The following is an 18,878-nucleotide window of genomic DNA, read 5'->3' as shown; positions in this document are numbered from 1 at the left end:
CTCCTTCGTTTCTTCCTATAATAAAATAGGTTTAAAACAGCAGTAACAGAAACATTACATAAGAACTTGAACTATCAAAAGGGATGCATAAAGCTTCTATTAGTAAGAGCGCATTTGGCTCAGAACTGCTGACATTCTTCTGTCCAAAACCAACATGTACAGAGAATAACCTCTTGGCAAAGAGTTTGTTCTCAGATATTGATTCTTCACTGGAGTATCAAAATGCAGTCCTGCTTTAACTTTGCTGGTCTGGTTATACAGAAGATGATTTTTTAAGCCTGTACTATCCTGATCTTTCACATTATTTAAATCCAGACTTCTCAGTGAGATGGAGAATTGTTATGGTCTTTCCTTTTAGAAAGGATTTGAATTTGAAATCTTTTAATATCCCTGATTCAAAGTATTTACTGAAGGAATTTATGAAATTATACCCAAAGACATATTCTTTGGTGATAAAATAAATTACTGGTTTAAAAGTTTAGTTTAGGCAGCTTGAGAGGGGATATGAATATTTAAATTTCTACGTCACGGATTCTGTGTAGTGCATTCTGATTCTTGACTGTATCCCATTTCTAATAATTCCTAATAGAAAAAAATAACAGGGGGTCTGAAACCCCACATACATCTTCACTGCGGGTTTGCCATAACTCTCGAGAAAAAAATCCTACAGCTAAATAAGGATTTTTGTACTAACCCGTGATACAAACACAGAAATCTCATGTAAAAAAGATGACTTCTATTTACTAGGAAGTGAGAATTATAGAATATAAATTCCTAAGATCATTAGCAGAATGTTTAGTTTTAAGTGCAAAATGCAAAGGTGAAGGAAGACAGTCAAACGTCGTGCAGAATTCCCCGGGCCCCGTCTTAGCCATCACAATCGCTCCGGTTGTTGAGGCTTAGGGAGAGTAGTGGAGACACCCCCATTGAAAGAAGCATCAATTCATATAATTAATCTTGCCATTGTAAAAATCATTTGTAAAATTTGCATTATTAACATTATCAAGTCACTAGTTGGTGAGACATCAGACATGACGAGAGCGAGGGCAGCTTAGGGAGAGCTGGGCTTTAAACCCTCAGTAGATCGGAGTTAGGATCAAAGGCGCTTGCTTTATGTGGCTGTGCTAGACTTTGAAGTCATGACTGCACCTACAGCACTCATTTCATCAAGTTCACTGGTGTCTTAATAGCAGATCAATAAGTTTCAAAGTCGGAGAGTTAATTTGATACTAGTGCTGATGCGGTCATGCTGGGGAAGGCGAGAGAGAGGCAGAGAAAGCTGCCTATTAACAACTCCGGTACAGAGTGCGCCAAGATGCAGATGACGGATCTATCCGTGACCCAGAAAAGACAGGCTCTGGCCAGGAATGGGGAAGCTGTGGATTGATAAAGCAAAGGGGTCCTTAATTTAGACATCTCGGGTTATTTGGAAGGAAGCTAGTCTATGCTTGAAAAACCTTTAGTTGCATACACACGCTTACGTGTTTGCACATATGTGCGTTTGTTATACATAAACCTATGACCTGTGCTGGGGGAAACACATGCACACAACTTTCTGAAATAAAGGTGGGAATTTGCATAAGGACTACTGTAGATTTTATGGGCTGATTTGGGGGAAAAGCGTACCGCATCTGTGGTTTTTGAAGGGAGCTTTGAAAGTATGCTTACATCATAGGGGGCTATGCTGTGCTTTTTGTTGTTGTTTGTTTTTTAATGTGGCGTTGGAAATATCTCTTTAAGTGAATAATACTTAGGCAATAATAATTTGATACAAGTCCATTTTGATCCATTAAAAAAAAAGAGCTTTTCAAGAGAAGTGCTAGCCCCAAATTTCTTTCTTTCTTCATAGCATCACTTGATGTGCATACAAACAAATGGGACTCTTGTTTGAGCTCTGTCTTCGCGCCCTTATATGATTTTTGTCTGAAGTCTCCCCATTTTTATGATACGATACGTTTTTATGATGTGTGGTTGGACATAAAGAGCCAGTGGGTAAAGGCACTGCTAAACTGAAAGAGAAGGAAAATTGGGCCGAAAGGGGGATGTTTGTACGTATGTTGAGATTTTTCTTTGTTTTCAATGGTTCTTCTTACGGGATAAGCATAAACATTGTGTGGGGTGTGTGGTAGAGATGACATCAGTGGCTATTGCAGGAGGGGATTTAGGGATAGAGTGGGCTTTTGTGTGTGTGTATGTGTGTGCGCGCGCGCGTGCAAAGGGGAGGGTGTAAAGATGCAGAGTTCAAAGATGCAAATCACGAGAAAGTAGAAACCTTTAAAATCATTTTTTTTCCCTAAGAACTTTTCCATCTGTATTTATAGCGCCGGCTTCCCAGCATCGAAGGTCAGATTCACACCCTTTTCGAACAAAACTCTAATTTAGAATGTTCATCTAAGGGTTGATAATGGTATTAGAAGGCCAGTGGGGTGGTCAGTGGGTGTTGTAGATTAGCTCAGTGGCCATTACGGCTTTACCTAGACCCCCACGATTCATTGGGTAGATTAACCATCACATCTGTCATTTTATCCCTTTTAGTTCTCGCCTTTTTACCACATTTAAAATACAAAAAGGGGGATGGAAATACCATCTCGAAGACAATTTATATAGAGCAAGCCCACAAAGCATGCTATTCCTAAAACGCCATATATATATCTCTCTGGGTGTGTATGTATAAGGTAGTCATATGTGATATAACTTTGCATGACATAGATATAGATATTGAAATGATGTTGGTGAATTCACATAAATTGGTTATGCCAGGTAAGCCGCAAGTTTTTAAACTTAATGCATTTTAGTTAGTCTTTCGCCTATTTTTATAGAGAGAGTTTTGTGTTTTTATAACCTTGTAAGACGTTTTCTGCTACGGGGCTGGTGGCTCAGTTCATTAAGCTTCTATTGTAGTGTAATTTCTGACGAAACTTCCATTTCAACTTCGTGAAACCATAAATCAGATAGCCCTGGTTCCTCAGAAGTGTCATAATGGCTATTCTCTCTGAAATGGTGATGCGGGTTCTGGTGTGTTTGTGAGCAGGCATTTTTGTTGAGTTGTTTCCTGTGTGTGTTTATTCCAGAAAGATGTCACTGTTAAAGGGAACTTAAGAGTGTCTGTAAATGTAATGGTTCATCCTGAATAAAGTGAGAGAGACAGTGCTTGGAATCTGGGGAATAGAGGTGGAAGGAGCTGAGCTGATGAAGGTGTTTCTTGTCAAATTTGTGTAGGAATTATTTACCGTGCTGTCTTTCTGAGCTGCTGCAGTAAAAGTGAAGACATGGAAAATTATCCCAGATGGGACGAATCGCTCGTTCTCTGTTCTTTTTTTAAAAAGGAAAAGATTTCAGGGAAAAAAAAAGTCGTCGTTTTCTTTAGAACAGTATGAATAAAATGTGGACAGCTGTCGAAAAAGATATGCCGTCTGCATTAAAAAAAAAAAAATTTCTAGCCGCCACCATAACTAAATAGCTTGAATAGTACATCTTTTTTCTTTTCCCCTTCATACATAATGATCTCTACTTCATTAAAAGCGTATTAATCTGGCTCCTAGTCTCTTGGGAGACACCTTAAGATGATGATATTGTGGGTTTTTTCCCCCCGAATTGTTTAAAAAAAAAAATTCTAGCAGATTTGGTCCCTGTCAGTCAGAAATAATTGTGTTCTTAATCTTGTCCCTGATGGATGACTCGGAGTTCAGCAACGGGCTGGCTCCAATGACAAATACAATATTAATATTCATTAACTGCTTTGACAATGCTAATTTTGATGCAGTAGTAAAGGGCCTTCCAAAGTTAGCGGCCAAAGCATCAGAGCTGCGCAAGGTGGCAAGATAATTTGTGCTGGTTTGCTGAGCTGAAGGCTTTTAAAGTCTATAGCAAAAAGCTAGGTACCACAAACAAAAAAGAGAAAGGGAAAAAAGTTCTGAAGCATTGGAAGGCAGGGCTGCGGAAATAATACGATCACAGTCCGCTAAAAAATTTGACACCTCTGATGCAGTTTCTTTGAGTGAAATTTCTACAAAGTTGCAACAAAAAAGCATAGCATGGTAAGTCAGCACATTCTTGATTTTGTTTAATCTTTTTGATCTTTTCAATTATCGCTATTTGAAGATCAATAGTCATTTTTTCCTACTATGCTTAGAAGATGCGCAGCGGTGGTTTAATATGTGTTAGGACCATTTGCTTTAAAGAACACATCCACAAGTTTCGGTAGGTTTTTTGTTTTTTGTTTTTTGTTTTTTTAAGTTAGTCATGAAAAATGTTATACAGTAAATTGTTCTGAATTCTTTTACATATTGGTGTTTTTAATGGTTTATTTTGGCTTTTGTATTTTCCCTCTCCCCCCAAAAAGAATTCAGCAAGATAATTAAGCTCTGGATGTTGTCAAGAATTTTGAGGGACTTTTAGCCGGCAAAAAAAAAAACAACACAAAACCTAGGAGTGAAGTGGTCCTCTAACTTTATCTAAATTCAGCCAGTTTCCCCTCTTCCGGCTTTGAATGACATCAGATAGCTCTTAAAACTTAACTTCACTGGAAAACTGCAAAGCATTACTTTCACCAACTTAGGTGAACTTCTCGAAATTGCCTTTATGTTTGCCAAGTCGGCAAACAAAATATCAGGCTTTGTTCTTTTGATTGAATGCTGAGTTGGAGGGTGGAAAAAAAAAAAAGTAAGAAAGCCCTGCCTTTTTTTTTTTTAAACACCTCCTCCCTTTTTTGGGGGGTGGGTTGTTGTGGAATCGGGGGAGATCCCAGTTATTGTGCCCTTCCCTATCAAGCGAGATAATTCTGTGAATGGAACTGTGCGTGAGCATCCTGTCTGGCAGCGCTGCTGGTGTGCGCGGCTCCCCTGTGCGGCGGGTGCGCCGCGCGGCTGCAGGGCGGGTGCTGCCCTCCAGTGGAGCCCGCGGCCGGCGCGGGCCCCGGGCGGCCATCGGGGCGCGCGGCAGCATGCCCGCGAGCCGGCGGCGCGAAGGAGAGCTCCGCATCCCGCTCTAGATGGTAAGCGGCTCCGCGCGGGGCGGGTAGGTGGCGGGTGCGCGGTGGCCGGACCGCCGCATCCTGCGCCTGCCCTGCCGCGTCCCCGTTGTCCAATACCATTGCATGCTCCTGGGCTCAGTCTTCTCAAGGCTTGCTGTCACTTTGCAGTAACTTTAAGATTGATGCCCCTTGACTGGTTAGGTTCCCTATGGAGTAGGGACTGGGTCTTTTTCCTTGTTAACTCCCCCTTTAAGAAAAAAAAAAAGAAAAGAAACAACAGCAACAACGAAAAACAGAAAATGACACAATTTTTTTATTCCAAACTTTTAGCCCGTTACTATAGAAACCTGCTTTAGTATCATTCTTAAACTCGGAAGTGAGCGGGGAGGGGGTTTCTTTCTTTTCGCCCACCAAGTCGCAGTCTCAAACGCTCCACCTTCCTGGCTGTCCTCTTTCCTATCCACCCCCAAATATTGTCCTGGAGGGTCCGCATTTTTCTACTTTTTGTGTATTTCCGTCCAAGGCCCATTTCTCTCTTTTCCCATTGCAAACTTCTTTTTTTAAAACAATGCAAAACTTTGCTGGTGATGTGGACGCCCCTTGCGTATTAAGGGATGGGACCTGCTGCCTTTATTTCTTTTCCACATGATTGTAATTTCATGCTAAAAGCAAAGGAAGCTCTCCTGCTCTCCTCCTCTCTCTCTCTCTCTCTCTCTCTCTCTCTCTCTCTCCTGCTCTCTCTCTCGCTGATTTGGGGAAGTTTTGTTTCTGGGGGTTTTTTGGTTGTTTTTTTTTACTTTACATCATGGTAAGCTCCTGATGTTTTATGGAAATGTTCTAAGCGTGGGACTACTTCTGACAAGTTTGGGGGTACCTTGAGGTCTGGCTGGGTTCAGAGCGATGGGACAGCAGATATTGGGAAGCAATGTCTTAGGAGGAGTTAGTTTAAGGAATTCACGAGATTTCCCTGTTTTGATTGAGGAGGAGAAAGAGGAGGAGGGGGAGGAGGTCTGTCTGGAATGTATTGTCTCATCTTGCTGTTTTGATTCTCCTTGTCTTTTGAGAAAGCCAGAAAATAAATTCCAAGCTGAAGTTGCCCATCCTGTTGGCTGCACTTTATAAGTTATTGTTGCTGAATGATTGGGAGCTGTCCATCAGTGGGGAGGGAACTAGCAGTTTACTTAAGAAATTGCATGTGTGACAAAGGCAGCTGGTCGAGTGTGGTGGTCCCTGTGAATAGAGGGAGGGGAGGCAATTAGGGGGCTGTGTGGTTGGGGCTTTTTACATGTCAAACTGAAGCTCATTGCTTTTGTTATCGCTATGTAAAGAGAAATAGCAGGGTTTTGTTTTGGTATTAAGGGCCTTAAAGATTGCTGCCTGACACTTAACACAGGAAGGCCGGATAAGTCCAGAAAGAGGGACCACAGAGCAGTGTTTTAAAAAACGAAGAAGAAAATTAAGAATTCTCACCTTTTTTTGTTATGTTTAAACCCTTCCAGCCCTTGTGTGTTTTTTTTGGGGGGGGGGGGATGGGATGAGGTTATTAACTTGTCCGGTGTATTAACAGATTACTTAAAGACCAACATCATGACAACAGTTCTGTGGTGGGTTTGGAGGTAAACATCTGGGCATTTGGGTTGATAAATTAAAACCACCTCCTCCTCTATGTTAGCTCTCCTGCCACCAGGGGAAAAAAAAAATTCAAGAAACCTTTGCCACTGGTCTTCCTTGAAGCCAGACAGGTTCAGGATCCTGTGTGGGCAGCAGAGGTGTTTTCTTACCTGCCTGTAAATGGGAGTTGTGTGTGTGTGTGTGTGTGTGTGTGTGTGCGCGCGCGCGCGTGCGTTTGAAGAGGGTGAAATGATTTGACACTCAGACAGGAAAGGCATTCTGGGCAAGTTCTGTCCTCTGCAACTTTCTTCTGTCTTTTTAACCCCTCCTGGAGCTGCCACCCTCCCACACTCCCCTCCTTCCTGTAAAATTGGACCATTTCAGGCTGTGATGTCTGAGTGTCTCAACTCCAATTAAGTTAAACCCACACAAATGTACCCAGCCCTGGATCCTATGAGAGCCCTAGGAAAAGTAAGTCGGGTTTGTGGGGTTCAGGGAATAATAGCCTTTGCCTTCTCTCTCTCTCTCTCTCTCTCTCTCTCTCTCTCTCTCCTGGGGAAATCTCACAAAACTCAATAGTCAAAAAAGCAAGCTAGCATTTCAACTACTGGAATGCCAGTGAACACGGGAAGCTTGCATCCTTCTGTTCCCAAAGAGGTCAGTTTGAGATGCATTCAGGCATGGTCTCTTACTCTAGAAGGAAAAGAGGGTGTGTGTGTGTGTGTGTGTGTGTGTGTGTGTGTGTGTGTGTGTCAGGCAAGGCCCTACCAAGTGTCACTTCCGTGTCACCGTGACAAGAAAATATACTTTTCTCCTCCCTCCCTGTCTCCCACCGCAGCCCTCTCCCTAAGAAATTTGTTTTGAGGGATTTGACAATCTTCAGATAAAGTGCCTGCCCACTGCCTTCGGTTGATCATTTTCCCTCATGGCTGACCGTAATTTCTTAGCTACTCTTAGCGGTGGCTCTGTCCCTGCTGCCCAAGGTAACGGGTGAGGGAGGGGACTTCGCTTAGGTGCCCTGAGCTGGCTGGGAAAATGGGCCTTCCCCCTTCCTTCATGGATTTTTGTACTGGTACAGATTAGACACTAGAAGCCGTTTTTAAATTAAAAACAATTAAAAAAATATATTGTCTGCAACCAGTCGAACTAAATTATTAGGTTTCTTTTTGTTTTGCTTTTATTTTCTTGTTTCGGTTTTTTTGAGGGATGTATGTGGAAGGGGAAAAATTAACAGAGTAATTACAGGCAATGTGAACGAGAACGCCGCGCGTTCGGAGTTCCTGCCAGGGCAGAGGTTTGGAGCTATGTCCATCTTTTAAGATGCTTTTTTCCAGCTCTTTAAGTGAAAGGAATAAAGGGAGGGGAAGCTGGGAGGAAGAAGAAAAGTGAGAAAAGCAGTAAGGGAGGAGGAAAAAAAAAAAAAAGCTGGCCCAGTCCCATCTTGAAGGTACAGAGAAAGTTTTTGTGAGGTGGAGAGAAAGAAAACCAAAGCTACATGTACCCTAGGGATGCGATTTTAGTGGGAATGGAATATTTGAGTGGGAAGGGAGGCGCAGGGGCCTCCGGGTTCTCTCTCTTCCAGCAGTTGGGCGGTTGGCACCTCAATTTGAATTGCTGGGTGAGTAGTGGTGTGAGTGTATGTGTGTGTGTGTTTGTGTCTTTGCTCATAGTATTGGCCATTAAACATCTGCTTTTTTTTTAAATTTAAATTCAGACACTGGGAAAGAAAAGAACAAAACAAAACGGGAATAAACGGTCAACTCAAGCTGTGCCCTTTCATGATGTGCTTTTCGTAGCAGTTTTTGGGGGAGGGGGAGAAAGGGTTAAAAAAAGATGGGGTGGAGAGAAAGCTTGACTTTCATCACAATCTTAACAGTTATATAGCATCGGAGACCGGAGACCGGCTCCTCAAGTGCATGGATGCTGGAGTCTGGAAACGGGTGGTGGGTTTGGGGTTTCTTCTAACAGATACATGCTTTTTTCTTTCACCCACCAGGGTGGGCTCCATTGGAGGAAAGGGAAGGGAAAATGACATTGTCTCATATGTACTTTTTCGAAGCTCAAAACTTTTTTTTTTTTTTTTTTGGAGCAGTAAGGTTTTTACAGTAGCAGCGCTTGTGTAAACTGTATATTTTGGTTTCATATTTAATGCTGACTTTCTGTGGCTCTGTCTTTAGTTGTATTTATTTTCGATCCCAAATTTAGATGCTGGCCTTTTAGGGGCTACAGCTACAGTCTTGCTTTGTGGTGTTTGTATTTTCTAAACTTAATATAAAATGTGTTTTGGAAACCTGAGCAAGAGGCTAATGACAGCCCCCTGAGCTGTTCCTAATTAGGAAGAAGGCCTTTTCAATACCAATTTCGGGTTTAGGATACATTGCACTCAGTTAACTGTCGGGTCAAACTCTTTTACGTAAGCTGTAACGGCATTCCCTTGAATCTGGAGGTGATGCCTTAATTACCCTTCTTATTACTTTTATTATTTTTGTTGTTGTTGAATGGCCTAACACAACATTTGCAGTGATCTGTCAGCTCTTAGATCTGCTATTTTGGAGAAGAAGGAATGAAATATACATATTACAAGCTGTAAGAGTCCTTATTTTATTTTTTCAAAATCATGAGAAGTCCTCTGTCATAATAAAGCACAGAGGGGTAGGTGAGTCCCCTAGCCAAGCAGTGACGGATGTCTGGCGTGGTTTTCCTTTCCGATGGCACGCAGGTTTCTAGTTCAGCGTGCGAGGGTGTCCCTGTCGGAACTGTGGGGCGGAGACGGCCGGCTGGCACTGCACCCGGAGAAGTTGTGTTGGCGATTTCCCACCCAGCACAGCTTTCCATTTTCGAGATTGCTGAAAGGTTCCAGATCTTCGTTTATTCCAATTACTTGGGTTACTTAATCCTGGTCCTGCCGCTTTGGTGGTGGTTCAGCCTCCATTCCTGGTATCTCATAGGAAGGGAGCTGTTTTCACAGGGTAACTTCCCAACTCCAATGAGACAGAGACTGTGATCTCTGTATGGTCACAACAGGCTGCTGCGTTGGCATTTTCTGGAAGCAGCAGAGCCTGCAACCTTATATTCTTAGGGAAACCTCCCCTTTGTGGTTTGGGGCTGGTGGGGGGGCCTGGCCGAGCTATGTAATGGAATTCTTTCCTTCTGCAATGTTTTGGAATGTGATGAAATCCTGACATGCCCTCCAGATTACATACTTTTACACACTTTGGAGGATTAAAAACAAAATAAAACAAAAACAACAAAAATGAACTTTGCCTGGGTTATTCCCTTGTTACCTTAAACTTCCAACTCGCCAGCTTGCGAACAGAGGGGCAGCAATAGTGTGTCCCCCTCACCCTGTCCCAGCTCCGTGTCCTTTTCACGTGTGCCATTGTGGAGGCTGTGGATGTCCGTTAGGGATGGCCCATGTTTGGGACATTGACAGGACAAGATAGAAAGAACAATGCAGTTCTGCATGTGCACTGTCTTCCCCTTTAAGCCCGTCTTTGCTGAATTCCCACGGAATCAGAATTTGGGCATTTGTGGATTTGGGGCCTTATGAAGGTGGTCATCCCTCTTCTCAGGGTACCTGCTCTCTCAAGAAAATGGCTGCTTTTTGAGCTTCTGTCCCACGTCGTGTTAGCAGGCATGAATTTCAAATACTAAAGGTTTCAATCCAAAAGTTAGGCACAGAGTGTATATGAAAACGTAAAGTCATTTTTATACAGCTGCTCACTGTAAATAAATTAGGAAGGTGGTATCAGGTTTTTGTTCACTACTTTCCCAAAATCCCCAGGATGTAATAACCATTATGTACTTAAAATTTACTTTAAATCAAAATTGGTGATTTCCTTTCCATTATTTTAGGATCCTGTAGATTTGGGGCTGTTGTATTTGGGACTGGGGTGGGGGAAGTGGCCTGGAAATCATTATTTTTTAAACGTTGTTTTCAATTTGAGCTCTTGGATTTCTTCATTTGGAATAGGTTAGCTTTATTCCTGGTGGTGTTTTTAAAAATCTGCTCTCCTAGAAACAGCCATAACCTCTTACCCAATTCCCAAACTTTCTCTGCACATTGGACACTTAACAAGATTGATTATGTTAACACTAATCATTTAATTTCCAAGTAGGAGAGAAATGATCTTGCGGGAAGGAGGAGATTGAAAATTCCTGGGAAATTTCTTAGGGGTGAAGTGGCTGGTCTGGCAGTGTTGCGACCTGGCGGAGGATTAGGAGAGCCCAGAACCCCCGTGGTGCCGCCACCCCCCTCGCGACATCCGGGAGGCTGTGGGGACTCGGTGGCCTCGCTCCTGGAGAGAGGCAAGCAGGAGGAAAACCCTGGGAACTCACTGGTCAGGGGCGAGCCTGGCCCGGGCGGGCCGGCCAAGGCTTCAGCCTGCAAGTGCTTTGAAGGGAAGTTGGGGGAGGAGAGCACAATAGTATGCTTTCTCTTTATTGGAGAAGAAATGAGAATGAGTGGAAATAAATTATGTTTAATGAACTTAACTGGAAGTAATTGTTCAAGAGCCTGTGAAAGCACAGCTTGGCTGGGCTGGGCCTTGGCCGCTGCGCTCACGAAGCCGGGCAGCTGGAGCACATCTCCCCCCCCCCCCCCCCCAGGTTTAAATCCCCCCCCATGCATCCGTGCCCACATTGCCACCCCGATACCTCCAGGCCCAACCCCTCCCTCCTCCCTCCTTTTTGAGGATTAAGAAAAGGTCATTAAGAAGAGCTGAATTTGGCCCCCAAGACCCTTAATGCTTGACAGTCTGTTTGGTGTGTTACCAGCTGGGTTGTTATATTATTAAGGGACCAAAAAAATAAAAAAGACTAAGGGCTTAGGATGGTTTGAGTTAGTTCTGTGTATATGCATGTGTGTGTGAGAATTTGGATGGAAATTGACTGCACATTTATTCTCTCCCTGCCTGCCCTGTTCAATCATTTCCCTGCGAGAAGAATGTTAATGCCTCTCTGAGTACGCGGGAAACCGTGAGTCGGCAGAATGCTGGAGCTGGCACGGAGAGTCTTCTCTTTCCCCTTCTTGCTGTCTAAATGGATTTGATTGGGGAAGGGGGAGGAGCCAGCCATTGATAATTTACAAAACACATAAGTAGCCCCCCCGGAGTGTCAGGCTCCTGAGATCACAGACCTGTAACTTTGTAGCCTGACCAGGGGATGTCGGCTGAGTGCTGAAGTTAGAGGGTGGAGGGTGGAGGTGGGTGGGTTCTTTCCTGCATCTCACTGCAGACCTTTCTTTTAACCACCTCATTTCTCCAAAGCACAACTGAAGCCCATGAAGCTTTATCTTTTTTATTCAATATTTTCAACAAGCAGTGCTGTAGCTATCAATAGGAGGCTTGTCTAGGGAAACAGAGCAGCATTAGCTGGGGGCGTGGCCTCCGAGAGGAGCTCTGTCCATCTGTGAGCAAACCCTGGGCACTGCCCTCGATGGGTCCTCGCTGGCTGCGACTCCAGTGACAGAGTAAAACGATGAAAGAAACCCGTTTGGCCAAGGGTGGAAGTGTGCCGCCGCCCTTCACTCTGTGTGAGTAGGAGGAGGTGTGCAGGATCAAGCCACGAGATGCACGCCTGATATGTGCAGCTGGGATCGTGTGTGCAGGGCCTGGGTTCAGATGGCTCTGTGACTTCGTGACGTGGCGTGCTCTGGGCTGCTGAAGCGGTCGCTGATTGTTGGGGTAACGGGCGATCGCGGTAGGAGGCTTCCCTTCACTGACCTTCCTACACTCCAGCACATCATCTGGGGAAAAATAAACAGGACGACTTGAGTCATCCAGGGGGGGTTGATGAGTGAGAAGCGGCCCCTCGTTCATCCTCAGCGCCTCGTCTTCCCCAGAGCTCCAGGGTTCCGGGGACATGCAGCAACATGTTACTGTGTTGCTGGTCGCCGTCGGCCTTGGTGCAGCGTAGTCAGCGGCGTTTGAAACATGCATTAGAGATGAGCTACAAACCCCTATTTTATATAAATCTGGAGTGAACAGTGTCCCCTCCTGAGGCCGATCTCAGACCCCGGAAGGGCTGGTAGCCTCTGACCACTGAAGACCTTCCATGTCCACCCTGGGGTGCAGAGAGGGCTAATGAATGCGCCCCTGTGCTGCTTTCGTTTTATTGTCCTGGGCTCGGAAAGGCACTTTCTGGCCCCATTTTTCTTCTGCAGAAAGGGAGAGCCATAGGAGAGCATTGAAGAGGAGGGCCAATGGAGAGGCCAGGGTTAGCAATGGCTCTATTTGTTTTCAGCTTCCGCTGATTAATAGGTTGCGAGGTGAACGGCTAGCTTTCACTCCCTCCGGGTTCCCCACAGTCATGGGAGGTCGAGGGGTTGGGTTAGAGGAGGACTAGCCGGGGGATCCAGTGCTGGAATCAGCCTGTCACCCTCCAGCCCCCAAATCATGAGCAGCGTTGAGATGGGTGTGTGTGGGCGCTTGGCCACAATGATGGCCTGGCCAAGCTGCAGAACACCATGCTTAGGGCTTCTCAACAGGCCAAAGGTCAGCCACAGAGGTCCCCCCTCCACTTTACCCCATAGTTGGATGAATACTTCAGGTGGAAAGGCTTTGTGCTCTTTGAGGGCTGGGACAGGGCCCTTTCTTTATAACTTAACTATTCCATGCTCAGAACCCACAGGGCTTGGCTTAATGGACAGAACCTAGGAGGCTTCACTTTGGGTAACAGCCATTTCTCCAGGTAGAAAGTCAAAGGCCCGAATGATATAAAGTCAGATGAGGATTTATTTGGGTCCCTTTTAAATAGATATTTTTTACTTTATTTAATGGGTTCTGGTTTTTAACTGACTTTTTTTTTTTTTTTTTTCCGTTTCCGGTCAGCTGGAACTGACAACATAATGGGTTTCTGTCTCCAGAATCCTGCCGGGGCCTGATACTGCTTGACTGCATTGGAGAAGCAGAAACATCTCCTTCTGGGTCTTCACACCCCTGCCTCCCACCATCAGCCACGTGCTGTACAAACCTTTTGTAAAAACACGTGGAGCCCTACCTATGTTGGAAGCCTTGGCTGAGGCAGGGGCCTGGAACCAGCCTTAATTTGGGGGGTTTGGGTAGGGGTGGGGTGGTCTAGGTTCCAGAAGTTGGTAGGTCGGGTGGTTGGGGACAGTTCCCATTGGATGTCCAGAGGTACCTGTGTCCAGTTGGAAAGACTGGCCCAGGCTGAGTGCGTGGGGTGCAGGTCACTCCCTCTGCCCAGCAGTGACCCCGTCCCTGTGCCAGTCCTTGCAGACATAGTCGGGCTGGTGGAAGCAGGCAGGTGAGCACACAAGGCCTGGAAATGCCATCTTCCAGGGCCTGTGACTCAGGATAGATTTCCTTACCTGCTACGTGGGATTAATAACATATGCCAACGACTTCATAGGTTTGTTGTGAGGACTTAATAGAATAGAGTGTGTCACACTCAACGCAGAGGTGGGTGCAGAGCCCAGGCTCCACTGAGGGGTGGCCGCGGTCAGCTTGTGCTGGTGTTAACTGGGGATTTTCAGCAAATGGTCAGTGCTTGTCCCCCCTGACCTCCCCTCAGATCATCTAGACAGGGGTTCTAGCTGGTTCCGTAGGCGAGTTTCCTGTGCTGGTGGTACAGATATATGCGGGCAGCTGTGACGTAGCTCCCTGCGCTCGTGTGGACTGTTTCATGGAGGTCTGCCGTTTTTGTGGCTCAGAGAGTCCTCGTGTTCTCGTATTGTGAAAGAGTTAAACACCAGTAACACCGGGTCTCCTAGTAGCTTCCCGTGACGGCCGCCACCGTGATCTTGCGTGTTGTTAGCTATCACTGGAGGGTAACGATTGTGTCCCCACAGATAGTTTTAAAGCCATGTTTCATATTTAGATAAAGCAGTTACCTGGAAGTGACCTGGTTTTATGTTGCAGGTGCTTGTCTTGAACCCTGGAGTCTGTAGGAAGATGAACGGGGGAGATACGTATTTCAGACTGTTTGTCTGGTTCTACACTGGGAGTGTAGATAGTTGCTTTAGTTTAGGTTTGCTGGGTGCATCTCTGGAAGGTTATCTTATGTCCCTTTCCTGAGAAAAGTACTTATTTCTGAATTTTCTTAGGATGATACAGCTTCGAACCTAGTTCTTAAAGGTCTGTGTAAAAGTAGGAATTGTCCGAAGAGGAAGTGGAAGTCTGAGGGGCATTTCCTGCTCGGTGGTTTTGTGTTCACCAGTATCAGGCACTCACCCTGATTCAGGGAGGATCATGGTCATCTCGAACTGTGTTTCTTTAACAGTCAACTCTTCTGTGCCAGTCTTGTTTACTTAGCACAAAAAAATGATTTTTTTTTTTTTTTTACAAAAGAGATAATGAAATATATATATATATTCCCCCCCCCCCCCTGTATTTTTCTGAAACTGGAAACGGGGAAAGACAGACAGACTCCCTCATGCACCCGACCGGGATCCACCCGGCACGCCCACCAGGGGGCGACGCTCTGCCCACCAGGGGGCGATGCTCTGCCCCTCCAGGGCGTCGCTCTGTTGCGACCAGAGCCACTCTAGCGCCTGGGGCAGAGGCCATCTTTGCTCCAGTGGAGCCTCGGCTGCGGGAGAGGAAGGGGTGGGGTGGAGAAGCAGATGGGCGCTTCTCCTGTGTGCCCTGGCCGGGAATTGAACCCGGGACTTCTGCACGCCAGGCCGACGCTCTACCACTGAGCCAACCGGCCAGGGCCTGAAATATATTTTTTAATTAAAGATCACATTTCTGAGAAGGGCGGCGTGCACCTGAGGAAGGGTGGCTACAACACATCCCATACGCTCTCGCCCCGCATGGAACTCCCTTACCTTTGCAATCAGCTTTCCCGGCCGCAGCGGCCTGTCCTCTGTGGCTGTCATGAGGAGAGACGGGCGGGGCCGTGGACGTCCTCTTCATTGTACACCCTTCATTAGTATTCACTGGGTGGTATTTGCAGCGCTTCCTTTGCATTGCTTGTGTAGCTGTGTGCCAGGCGCTGTGCTAAGCGCCGTATAGGCACGATCTCATAATTTTTGCAACAACCCTCTGAGGTAGACCCAGTTTTTAATCTGGTGTTTTATAGAGCTAGAATGAAGGCCAGGGAGAAGTTGCATAACTAGTCTGGTAGTGGAATTGAAACCCGGTCTGAAATTCACAGATACGTCCTTGGTCTCCGTGTGCATCAGGTGGGCTCTGAAACCATTTACGGCCCTGTGATAACAAGGCAGTAGGCTGGATGGTTTCTGAAGCCCCCACCCCCTACCAGCTCTGCTGTGATTCTGCGTAGACTCCATGTGAAGAGCGCTGTCATTGGCTGAAATGGATCTGTGAGGTTGACTCTGTCTTCTCTGCTTGTAATACTCGTACTTGCAATTTGAGGGTTTTTATGCAGTTTATGAGATTGTGCTCATCACTCCCACGGGGTGGGCATGACAGGGGACACAGGGTTCTAGAAGACATAGTCCTGTTCTTAAGGAACTTAGTTGCAGTGGGACCAAGAAAAGTACGTATATAACCCCAGCAATGGCCATGATGCAGCATGGGAAGAAAAGACTGTGAGGCCCTGAGCTGGAGAGACATGGGCATTCTCGAGCAGCACATCTTCCTGTTGTAAAAGCGATCCAGGGACAGGCAGGCCCGATGGGAGCTTCAGGCAGACCCAGGTGTTTGCATCTCGCACTGTGTTCCTGCTTTGCTTGGGAACCAGTCAGCCTGGAGAGACTGTGAGTATTTTGTTCCATAATGACCTGCCTGGCATGCAGTCATGATCACAAAAGAGAACCATGTCTATTTTCCCTCCGAAAGGCACCAGTTAAAACTTGACATCCCCTTCACACCACCCCCATGCTATATATAGAGTTTTGAGTGAAGAGGGAAAAAAATGAGTTGGCTAGGCTCAGGTGTGCAAAGGAATTTGAGGGTGCCCAGCTTTTGTTTTGTTCATACATAGAGCTTAGAAGAAGGGAGAGTTAATTTTTAAATTCTGCATACACCCAATTAACTCCACCGCTTTTCCCAACTGCTGTCTTCATTCTTTGTCAGACAAGCAGTGAAAGATTTCCCCCTCATTTCCTGCTAGCCTTGCTTGAAAGACAGCTGTGGAATTTGCACTTTTGTACTGCAGACAAAGCCATGTCTTTGGGCAGCTTCTCCCTAACAATAACAGTAACAAGAGTAACAAACCACCCTGGGGTAGGGTTTGTGCTCACCCGTCTTTCTGTGGATTCTCTTACAGACTAGGACTTGACTGATGCTTAGCACACAAGTCTCTTATAACCTTAGTGCTTATCTGCGCCCGTGTAGCTCTCTGGTCAAGGGATCATGGCAGAACAGGAGGGTCGCCTATGGCGCTCGGTTGGCAGATCCAGCATGCTGGGTCCTGAGTCTAGACCTGCTGACTCAGGTCTTTACTGAGGGGTCCCCTAGGATCAGGGGTCTGAATTTGTGATAAGCGTCCTGAGAAGTACTCAACTCTGCCAGAGGTTGAGATTTGCGAATGTCACCGCCCACATTCTGCCCTTCCACCTCACTCATGGATTCATACACCTGCTTCCTTCCTTTGTGTGGCTGCCCATTCGTTCCTTGGAAGCTCTTCCGCCATCTTTCTCCCTGGGCTGTCTGTGCTTGTGCCCTCTGGTCCCACTGTTTTCCTACACCCCCTGCAAACTCTCTGGAACTGGCCTGCCTGCCTTCGTTTCAGTGGGTGTGGGGCTTCCCCAGCCAGAGAGAAAATGTCTGGAAGGCAGAAACAGTCCTCTCCCTTTCCTCTCAGTGGTCTCCAATTCTTGGTGTGACATGGGACACGACTGTGTCTGTCCCTTTCTCTTCCTCCCTCTACCTTTGTCTCTTCCCTCCCCACCCAGAAGTTCCTTGGTGGTGACTTTTCAAGCTGTTCTATACAGAAGCGGTCTGCTAGGAGCCCTCGGTGCCTGTCCATGAGCCTTGGGGCATTGGCCTCTCTCTCGCCGCCTTTGGCCTGCCCAGACCTTCCTGGCTGCCAATGAGGGATGTGTTCCCGGGTTCCAGAGCCCCACTCCCTCTGCTTTGGTGTTTTGAATCTCAGTGCTATGATTGCAAACCGGTAACTCACAACACAAGGCTCCTCTGAGCAACTAGCCAGCTGCTTTCTCCCGTGTCCAGTTGTCTCTACGCGTCATTAAACCCGGCTGTTGGAAGGATTGGCCTTCTTTTTATTCCTGGAATATCAAGAAGGCCATATTTTTCTTCCCAAACATACTCATGAAAAGGTTAGAAGCACCTTTTAAAGATGCCTTCCCACAATCAACTGTGACAGCAAATACTCTATGTTTTACCCTTTCTCCCTCACCTATTTAAATAACACAACAACGAAAGACAGGAAAACTGTGTGGAGAACTGCCTGCCTGGTGCTCCCCGAACCCGAGAGGCGCTAGTGAGCCGCGCTAGGACCTCACCTCTTTTCTTTTAAGGCAGTTCCTTTCCCTTGATGTTAATGCAAGTTGTGCCTTCCTAAAAGTAATAAAAGTAGATGAAGACACGTTCTAAAATGAAACTTGACTCTAATCCATTCATCATCTAATACTAGCCTCTTTATCTTCCCTGGTACCTAATCTGGTTAAATGTCCCTGTTGTAGGATTTTAGTGAAAATCCTCTATTGGGAATAGGGTTTTTTGCAATTGGATTACTCTCAGTAAATGGCCCAGTAGTTCGCTTGTTGCAGCTTAATTTTTTTTCTTTGTGATCTTGCTGGGCTAAGTTCTGGCATTGCATCGTGGAGGGGGATAGGGTGGGGGGAGAGTGGGGAAGGGGAAGGAGAGGAGAATCATTTGGGGCAATCGGGTCAGGACAACTAGAAAAATCTTAAAAACGCTTTTCTTTTCCCTCTGCTTCTCCCCTCCTATCCACCTTTCCCACACGTGGAAAACGCTTATACTTTGGATTTCTAGAACTGCCTGTTTCTAAAACGCGTACCTTTTATTAGCCCAATTCATCATCATCCAGTTAATTTATTAGATTTCCCTGATGACTTCCTAATGAAATTCCTAATGAATCAGGCTTGATGTAATCTGCATAAAATATTCAGGTGCTTGCCTGGCAGTTTAGAGCTTTCTGATAAAGTTCACACTCCCAACCAGGCTACGAGTGAGGCTTTTCATCCGTGCTGGCTGTGAAGGTCTGCGGCCCCGCTGGTTCTAAAGGGCAGGGTGGGTGGGGTGGGTAAGGAGGCTGGGTGGGTGGGATTTGGGCCCTGCCCGGTTTCTTGTACCTGGAGGTTTTCCTAGCCAGTCCCCTGCAAAGCCTGCCTGCCTGCCTCTGGAAGGTCCCTCTGGTGGGGCCCTGGGGTAGGAGAAGC

At 46.1% G+C, this 18,878-nt stretch overlaps 1 protein-coding gene across 31 annotated transcripts in view; it reads left to right on the top strand.

Moving 5' to 3' along the window:
• The window catches only part of TCF7L2 (transcription factor 7 like 2), a 200,515-nt gene that overhangs the window by 154,143 nt on the left and 27,494 nt on the right, over nucleotides 1–18,878 (top strand). The gene's annotated exons all lie outside the window — the stretch shown is intronic.

The sequence above is a fragment of the Saccopteryx leptura genome, chromosome 13 (assembly GCF_036850995.1).
Source record: "Saccopteryx leptura isolate mSacLep1 chromosome 13, mSacLep1_pri_phased_curated, whole genome shotgun sequence".
Lineage (NCBI taxonomy): Eukaryota > Metazoa > Chordata > Mammalia > Chiroptera > Emballonuridae > Saccopteryx > Saccopteryx leptura.
Note: the sequence above shows the minus strand (reverse complement) of the source record. Positions and strands in the feature narration are given on the sequence as shown.